The sequence below is a fragment of the Rhinopithecus bieti genome, unplaced genomic scaffold (genome assembly GCF_001698545.2).
Source record: "Rhinopithecus bieti isolate Rb0 unplaced genomic scaffold, ASM169854v2 scaffold_33210, whole genome shotgun sequence".
In the NCBI taxonomy this organism is placed as follows: domain Eukaryota; kingdom Metazoa; phylum Chordata; class Mammalia; order Primates; family Cercopithecidae; genus Rhinopithecus; species Rhinopithecus bieti.
Genome location: NW_016814226.1, coordinates 1429374 through 1437943, shown reverse-complemented (window position 1 = coordinate 1437943; position 8570 = coordinate 1429374). Strand labels below are relative to the sequence as shown.

At 48.5% G+C, this 8570-nt stretch overlaps 1 long non-coding RNA gene across 1 annotated transcript in view; it reads right to left on the bottom strand.

Moving 5' to 3' along the window:
- Positions 1 to 6993: 6993 nt before the first annotated feature.
- The window catches only part of LOC108514007 (uncharacterized), an 18002-nt gene continuing 16425 nt past the window's right edge, over positions 6994 to 8570 (bottom strand). Inside the window, exon 3 of the long non-coding RNA XR_001881077.1 lies at positions 6994 to 7059. This is a non-coding gene — a long non-coding RNA (uncharacterized LOC108514007). The remainder of the gene's footprint in view (positions 7060 to 8570) is intronic.

Below are 8570 nucleotides of genomic sequence, written 5' to 3'. Positions count from 1 at the left end.
TCGCGCCACTGCGCTCCAGCCTGGGCGACAGAGCAATACTCTGTCTCAAAAAAAAAAAAAAGAAAATACTTGAATCTTCCACCACCTTTCCATCTTGGAGCTGGCCACGGAGAAATTCTCTGAACTGCCTTGTCTGACTGAGGGTCACGAGACCCCCATTTCAGAAGGAGTCCTGCCCCCTGCCCAGGAGGAAGGAATGCTGTACAGACAGGCCTTGCGGGGCTCCACCACTCTGACTGATGGTGTTGAAGCATACTGTTTTTGTCCAATCACACTTCAACATGGTTGTCCAGCTTCTGTCGTGCTTAGCCAATGAAGGCTCCATAAAAACCCAAAACAGCGGCTGGGCACAGTGGCTCACATCTATAATTCCAGCAGTTTGGGAGGCCAAGGTGGGTGGATCGCTTGAGGTCAGGAGTTCAAGGAGTTAGCCTGGCCCACGTGGTGAAACCCGTCACTACTAAAAATACAAAAATTAGCCAGGTGTGGTGGTGCACGTCTGTAACCCCAGCTACTTGGGAGGCTGAGGCAGGAGAATTGCTTGAACCCACGAGGTGGAGGTTGCAGTCAGCCGAGATCACGCCACTGCACTCTAGCCTGGTCAACAGAGCGAGACTCGGTCTCAAAAAGAAAAAAAAAAAAAAGGACAGAGTTGGAGAAGCTTCCAAATAGCTAAACACATGGAGGTTCCTGAGGGTGGTGCACCGAGGGAGGGCAAGGAAGCTCGATGCCCCTCCTCCATCCCTGCCCTGCAAGTCTTTTCCTCTGGTGTTCATCAGAAGACTTTGTAACACTTTGTAATCATCCAGGAAACGTCAGTGTTGCCGTGAGTTCTGTGAGCCACTCCAGCTAATCAAACCTGAGGCACGTGAGAACCCCAGTCAGAAGCACAGGCAGAACAACCTGGGGCTTGTGATTGGCATCAGAAGTGGGAGCAGGTGGCTGGATACAATGGCTCGGGCCTGAGAGCCCAACACTTTGGGAGGCTGAGGCCGGAGAATCACCTGAGGCTAAGAATTTGAGACCAGTCTGAGCAATATGGCAAGACCCCCTCAGTACAAAATAAAACATTAGCTGGGTGTGATGGCACGTGCCTGTGGTCCCAGCTACTCAGGAGGCTGAGGTAGGAGGATCACTTGAGCCCAGGAGGTCAAGGTTGCAGTGAGCCATGATCATGCCACTGTACTTCAGCCCGGGCAACAGAACCAGACCCTGCCTCAAAAAAAATAAATAAATGAAATTTTTAAAAAATGGGTGACAGTCTTGTGGGACTGAGCCCTCACCCTGTGGGATCTTGTGCTGTCTGCAGATGGACAGTGCTGGAATTGAACTGGACTGGGGGACACCCAGCTGGCGCCGCTGCAGAACTGAGCTCCGACTTGCTGGCGGGGAGAAATCCCCAGCCTGTTCATCACGGGAGTCCTCTGTGTTGACTCCTGTGGTGTGAGAGAAGAGGAAAGGCAGTTTGATTTTTCCATACAACCCTATCTCCAAATAATGTCCTGGTCACAGTACTGGGGATTAGGATTTCAGCATCTTTTGGGGGTGCTATGCATTGGATATTTGACTCCCCCAAACCCCATACTGAAATTCAATCCTGTGTTGGAGGGAGGGCCTGGTTGGGGGTGTGTGGGTCCTGGGGAGGCTCCCTCATGGATGGTTTTGTGCCATCCTCATAGTAATGAGTGTTTTCGCTCTGTTAGCTCCCTTGAGAGCTGGTCATCCCCCTCTTTTCTTGCTTCCTCTCTTGCCCTGTAATCTCTGCATGTGGCTCCACCAGTTCTTCTGCCAGGAGGAGAAGCAGCCTGCGGCCCTCACCAGTGCAGATGCTGTGCCATGCTGCTTGTGTAGCCTGCAGAGCCGTGGGCGAGGAAACCTCCTTTTTTTTTTATTAATTACCAGCTTCGGCCGGGCCCGGTGGCTCATGCCTGTAATCCCAGCACTTTGAGAGTCCAAGGCCGGCAGTTCACCTGAGGTCAGGAGTTTGAGGCTAGACTGGCCAACATGGTGAAACCCTGTCTCTACTAAAACTGGTGGGTGTCATGATGCATGCCTGTAATCCCAGCTACTCGGGAGGCTGAGGCAGAATTGCCTGAACCCAGCAGGCGGAGGTTGCAGTGAGCCGAGATCACGCCATTGCACTCCAACCTGGGCGACAGAGCAAGACTCCATCTCAAAAAAAAAATAAAAATAGGCCAGTCATGGTGGCTCATGCCTGTAATCCCAACACTTTGGGAGGCTGAGGAGGGCAGATCATCTAAGGTCAGGAGTTCAAGACCAGCCTGGCCAACATGGTGAAAGCCTGCTTCTACTAAAAATACAAAAATTAGCCGGGCGTGGTGGCAGGTGCCTATAATCCCAGCTACGGGGGAGTCTGAGGCAGGAGAATCGCTTGAACCTGGGAGGCAGAGGTTTCAGTGAGCCGAGATCATGCCATTGCACTCCAGCCTGGAGGACAAGAGTGAGACTTTGTCTCTAAATAAATAAATGATAAAAATAAAAAATTACCAGCTCCAGACGTTCCTTCATAGCAATGTAAATGGACTAAGATGGGGGCAGCGCACAAGTCAACCCATGACTGTGGCAAGCCTGCCTATGTGGCCTGAGAACCTGGGTGAGGAGAATGGGGGTGATGGAAAGGACGGCCCTCCAGCACCCAGATCAGGAGTCAGCACTTGATCTTGTGCAAGGAAGGAGGTGGCCATTGAGAGAGTTGACCCAGTGTGGAGGATGGAGCAAGGAAACCCCAGAGCCAGAGACCAGTTTGACAAAAGGGGTGCTGAGGCTACACACCCAGGCAGCGCCACAGGGAAGGAGGAGGATAGAGAGAAATGAACATTTGGAGTTGGGTGCCCCAAGACCTGGAGAATGACTGGATTCTGCGTTAGGGAAGTGAAAGGTGGAAGATCTCACAGGGTTCTTACTCATGTGGCCTGCCTTGGATGTCACTAACCAGCAGGGAAGACACAGAAACATTGAGCATGTGGTTAGTTTTTTGTTTGTTTGTTTGTTTGTTTGAGATGGAGTTTTGCTCTTGTCACCCAGGCTGGAGTGCAATGGCAGGATCTCAGCTCACTGCAACCTCTGCCTCCTGGGTTCAAGCCATTCTCCTGCCTCAGCCTCCTGAGTAGCTGGGATTACAGGTGCCTACCACCACACCCAGCTAATTTTTGTATTTTTAGTGGAGACAGGGTTTCACCATGTTGGCCAGACTGGTCTCAAACTCCTGACCTCAGGTGATCCACCTGCCTCAGCCTCCCAAAGTGCTGGGATTATAGGTGTGAGCCACTGCTCCCGGCTGAGAATGTGGTTGTTGACAGCTCAGTGGGATTGTGACACAGCAGGGCTGAGCACAGAGCCGGGTGCTCTCTGGATCCTGGGGTGAGACTGTCATCTAGGGCAGGGGTCTCTGGCCTCTTTGAGAATCTGGTGCATGGGACAGACCCTCTAGTCTGGAGAAGCACAAACAATGCCACGTGTGATATGTGACATGCAACATCATTCTGAAACAATAGCCTGCTTCGGAAGGCCCCCTGACACCCCTACTGCCCTTGGCACCCCACGAACCCCCAGTGAAGAGCCTCTAACCAGGAGAGAGAGAGGGGAGAAGAAACACCAACTGGGAGAGAAAATGGACAAGAGCCATCCTCATGGGGGATGTGAATGGGCAAAAGCCAAGGTCCAGTGAAGACACAGAGATGCATCTGTGGGGGGTCTGGTGAGTGCCCAGGAAATAATGGATTTTTGAAGCTTTCATCAGTGGTTCCAACTTGCCAGTGAACACAAAGAATTTACAATTTTCATTTGGTTATTGCTCATTTGAACATGGCAGAGACAGTTTGAATGTGCGATTACAGCGTGAAAGAACAGTGGCCCCATATTTCAAGCAGAACTAGTGATGACCAAGTGGTGCTTAGTTGTAAAGAGAAATTGGCCCGGGCTTTGCACTGCTGGAGGGTTCCTGGCATTTTATAGACCTAATTTGTATACAAATGGAATCCTATGTTAAATGCAAGCGGGGTACTCACTACTAAGAAATCCCATGTAAATAGTGCCTTCTTGGTAAAGTTTATCATTGTTCCCTTCCCCGGGTGAGTGATGCCTTTCACATTCTCAGACCAAAAGCACTGCATTCATTAACTCAATTTTCCTTGCACCTCTTTGTCTAGAGACTAAGATGATTTATTTTTTATTGAACACTATGAAAAACTAATTTATGGTTAGGGTGGATTACCTTCACATCTCAAACGGGGAAGTTAGCCAGGTGTGGTGGCTCACGCCTGTAATCCCAGCACTTTGGGAGGCTGAGGTGGGCGGATCACCAGAGGTCAGGAGTTTGAGACCAGCCTGGCCAACATGGAGAAACCCCATCTCTACTAAAAATACAAAATTAGCTGGACATGGCGGTGCACACCTGTAATCCCAGCAACTTGAGAGGCTGAGGCAAGAGAATCACTTGAACCCAGGAGGCAGAGGTTGTGGTGAGCTAAGACCCCCCAGCCTGGGCAATAAGAGTGAAACTCCATCTCAAAAAAAAAAAAAAAAAAAAGAAACAAACAAACAAATTAAATGGGGAAGTAAAAACAGCCACAGGTCAAATATCCCTAATGAAATGCTTCAAAATCTGAACATTTCGGAGCACTGACATGATGCCAAAAGTGAAAATTCCACACCTGACCTCACGTGACAGGTTACAGTTCAAGCACCAGGCACATAACACACTGCATATTCAGCAGCCCCAGGGAAAGAAAAGACCCTTCCAGCCCCCTTCAGCTGTGATATCTCTTGTACATAAACTTTGTTTCACGCACAAAATTCTTTAAAATGTGTATAAAATTACCTTCAGACTCTGTGTACAGGTGTATATGAAACATAAGCGAATTTCGTGTTTACACTTGGATAGGATGATGGCTTATTGAAGTGGCCTCATTTTTCTGGGGTGATACCCGAGATTCGGTGTCTCACAGCCACAGACAACTAAGACGTGGACACACCGACAGTGAGGTTTAGAGTGGAAGTTAATAGGTGAAAGAAAGAGAAGAGCTCTCTGCATAGAGAGAGGTCCCGAAAAAATGGGTTGTTGGTTCCATGGTGAAATGTCAGGGGATTTTACAGATTAGTTGAAGAAGGCGGCGTCTGATTTGCGTAGGGCACAAAAGATTGGTTGGACCTTGTGTGCCATTTGTATAAGGCGTGAAAAACTGGTTAGAGCTAGGTGTATTATTTGTGTAGGGTGTCCAAAGTTGACTGTCTGCACCCTAACTTCTTTTTTTTTTTTTTGAGACAGAGTTTTGCTCTGTCATCCAGGCTGGAGAGCAGTGGTGCGATCACAGCTCACTGTAGCCTTGAACTCCTGGGCTCAGTTGATCTTCCTGCCTCAGCCTCCTGAGTAACTGGGACTGTACAGGTGTGCACCAGCATCACTGGCTAATTTTTCTTATTTTTTGTGGAGATGAGGTCTTACCACGTTGCCTAGGCTGGCCTCAAACTCCTGGCCTCAAACAATCCTCCTGCCTCGGCCTCCCAGAGCACTGGGATTACAGGTGTGAGCCACCGCATCTGGCCATGTATAACTTTTGATTCTTCCAGAACTTAACTACTAATAGCCTACTGTTGGCTGGAAGCCTTACCAATGACAAATGGTCGATGAACACATTATATTCTTATGATACACAGCCAGCTAGAGGAAAGAAAATGTTCCAAGAAAATCATCAGGAAGAGAACATGTATTTTACTCTTCATTAAGGGAAGGTGGATCATCATCAAGGTCTTCATCCTCATCTTCATATTGAGTAGGCTGAGGAGGAGGAGGAAGAGGAGGGGTTGGTCTTAGGGGCAGCGGAGGTGGAAGGGGAGGTAGGAGAGGCAGACGCTAGGTGTAACTTTTTTTGTGTTTTGTTTTGTTTTGAGACGGAGTCTCACTCTGTCACCCAGGCTAGAGTGCAGTGGCGTGATTTTGGCTTGCTGCAACCTCTGCCTCCTGGGCTCAAGCAATTCTCCTGCCTCGGCCTCCTGAGTAACTGGGATTACAGGCATGCACCACCATGCCTGGCTACTTTTTTTTTTTTTTTTAGTAGGGACGGGGTTTTGCCATGTTGGTCAGGCTGGTCTCGAACTCCTGACCTCATGTGATCTGTCCACCTCAGCCTCCCAACGTGCTGGGATTACAGGTGTAAGCCACCATGCCTAGCTCGGTGTAACTTTTATTGAAAAAGATTTTCCCAGCACTCTGGGAGGCCGATGTGGGTGGATAGCTTGAGGCCAGCAGCTTAAGACCAACCTGCGCAACATAGCAAGACCTCCATCTCTATTTGAAAAAGAAAAGAAAAGAAAAAGATCCACATGTAAGTGGACTTGCACAATTCCAACCTGTGTTGTTCAAGGGTCGTGTGTTTGGATACTATACACAGAGAAACAACATTTCTGTTTGTTCAAACACACTGGACTCCGGTCCTTCTTTCTGCAGACCCAGATTCTCCATGGCAAGAGTGTGGGTAAGGGAGGTTGACCGAGACCACACAGTGCGGGCCCCAGCAGGCACAGAGTGCGAACCGTATGAGCTCAGGAAATGTTTGCTCCTTGTCCTTAATTAAGATTATACGGAACTGGCCTCTTCAGAAGCCACAGTTCAAAGCAAACCAAATGGTTTTCTTTAATGGGGCAGTTGCGTGTAATCTGATTTTCATAATTATTCTCCAAACGTACAATGTATGCAGAGCCCTGGCACGAGGCGTATGTGGGGAGCATATTAAGAAGCAAAGACGGTATTGGAGAAGGAGCTAAGTTCATATTTCTGCATCTGGTTAAATTCTCTCTTTTTATTAAAAAGCAGCACTTTCCAACCTTGAAGTTAATATTTATGTTTGCTGCTCTGCAAAGCAATTTGGAAAGTAGTTTTAGTGAGATTACCCCAGAGAGAAAGCCAGTTATGTAAATTCCACAGGAGCCAGGTCAGGAAGGAGGAAAGTTTTGGGGGTTTGATCATTGTCTTACCTTCCTCTCACCTTGAAAAGAAATACAACTCAGTCCACAGCCATCGAGCCAGTCCTTGATTCTCATCTGTAGCACATACAAGACAAAAAACCATTATGACAGACACAACAGTTTTTTTTTTTTTGTTTTTTTTTTGAGACGGAGTCTCACTCTGTTGCCCAGGCTGGAGTGAAGTGGTGCATTCTCGGCTCACTGCAACCTCCACCCTCTGGGTTCAAGCAACTCTCCTCCCTCAGCATTCTGAGTAGCTGAGCTTATAGGCGCCCACCACTATGCCCGGCTAATTTTTGTATTTTTAGTAGAGACGGGGTTTCGCCATGTTGGCCAGGCTGGTCTCAAATTCCTGGCCTCAAATGATCGGCCCGCCTTGGCCTCCCAAACTGCTGGGATCACAGGCGCGCGCCTCTGCGCCTGGCCCAGACACAATAATTATTAAAAAAAAAAAAAAAAAAAGTTCTAACCTGCATCTAATAATGATACAGGAGATAGAAAGAAATTATTTAGACAGATAGTGAGGGTAAAAGAGTCCTTGACAAGATCTCTCTTCTAACAAAAAGCAGTCCCCAAAATTATTTTTTTCTAACAAAGAGCAGCCTGAAAAATCAAGCTGCAAACACAGATAAACATGCTAAAAACTTACATGAGTGAATGCCAGCAGCTGTGCCAATAGAAAGGGGCTACCTGGGGCCAGGCACACCCAACATGAAGACTCCATCTTTCCTTTTCTGTTATTATCACATGTACAATAAAGACAAGGACAGGCCGGGCGCGGTGGCACACGCCTGTAATCCCAGCACTTTGGGAGGCCGAGGCGGGCGGATCACGAGGTCAGGAGATCGAGACCATCCTGGCTAACATGGTGAAACCCCGTCTCTACTAAAAATACAAAAAACTAGCCGGGAATGGTGGCGGGCGCCTGTAGTCCCAGCTACTCAGAAGCTGAGGCAGGAGAATGGTGTGAACCCGGGAGGCGGAGCTTGCAGTGAGCCAAGATCGTGCCACTGCACTCCAGCCTGGACAACAGAGTGAGACTCCATCCAAAAAAAGAAAGAAAGAAAAAAAAAGAAAAAGAAGTTATATGTGAAGTTTTGACTATGCAAGGGGTTGGCACCCCTAACCCCTGCGTGGCTCAAGGGTCTGATCTATAGCAACTCTATTAAAATAGAAAATTCAGTATGGTAGCCTGAAAAGCATGAGGAACTTTTACTTGACTCTCGCATGTTGGTAATGTCATAACAACATCAGCACAGGCAAACCAAACAGGCTTAAAAGCAAGGAGGCAGGAAAATGGATAGACCAAGTGGAAGATGCACACAGCGGAATAGAACTGGACCTGGCGCAGTAGCTCACACCTGTAATCCCAGCACTTTGGGAGGCCGAAGCGGGCAGATCACTTGAGGTCAGGAGTTCAAGACCAGCCTGGCCAACATGGCAAAACCCCATCTCTACCAAAAATACAAAAATTAGCTGGGCGTGGTGGTAGACGCCTGTAATCCCAGCTACTTGGGAGGCTGAGGCAGGAGAATCGCTTGAACCTGGGAGGCGGAGGTTGCAGTGAGCCAAGATCATGCCACTGC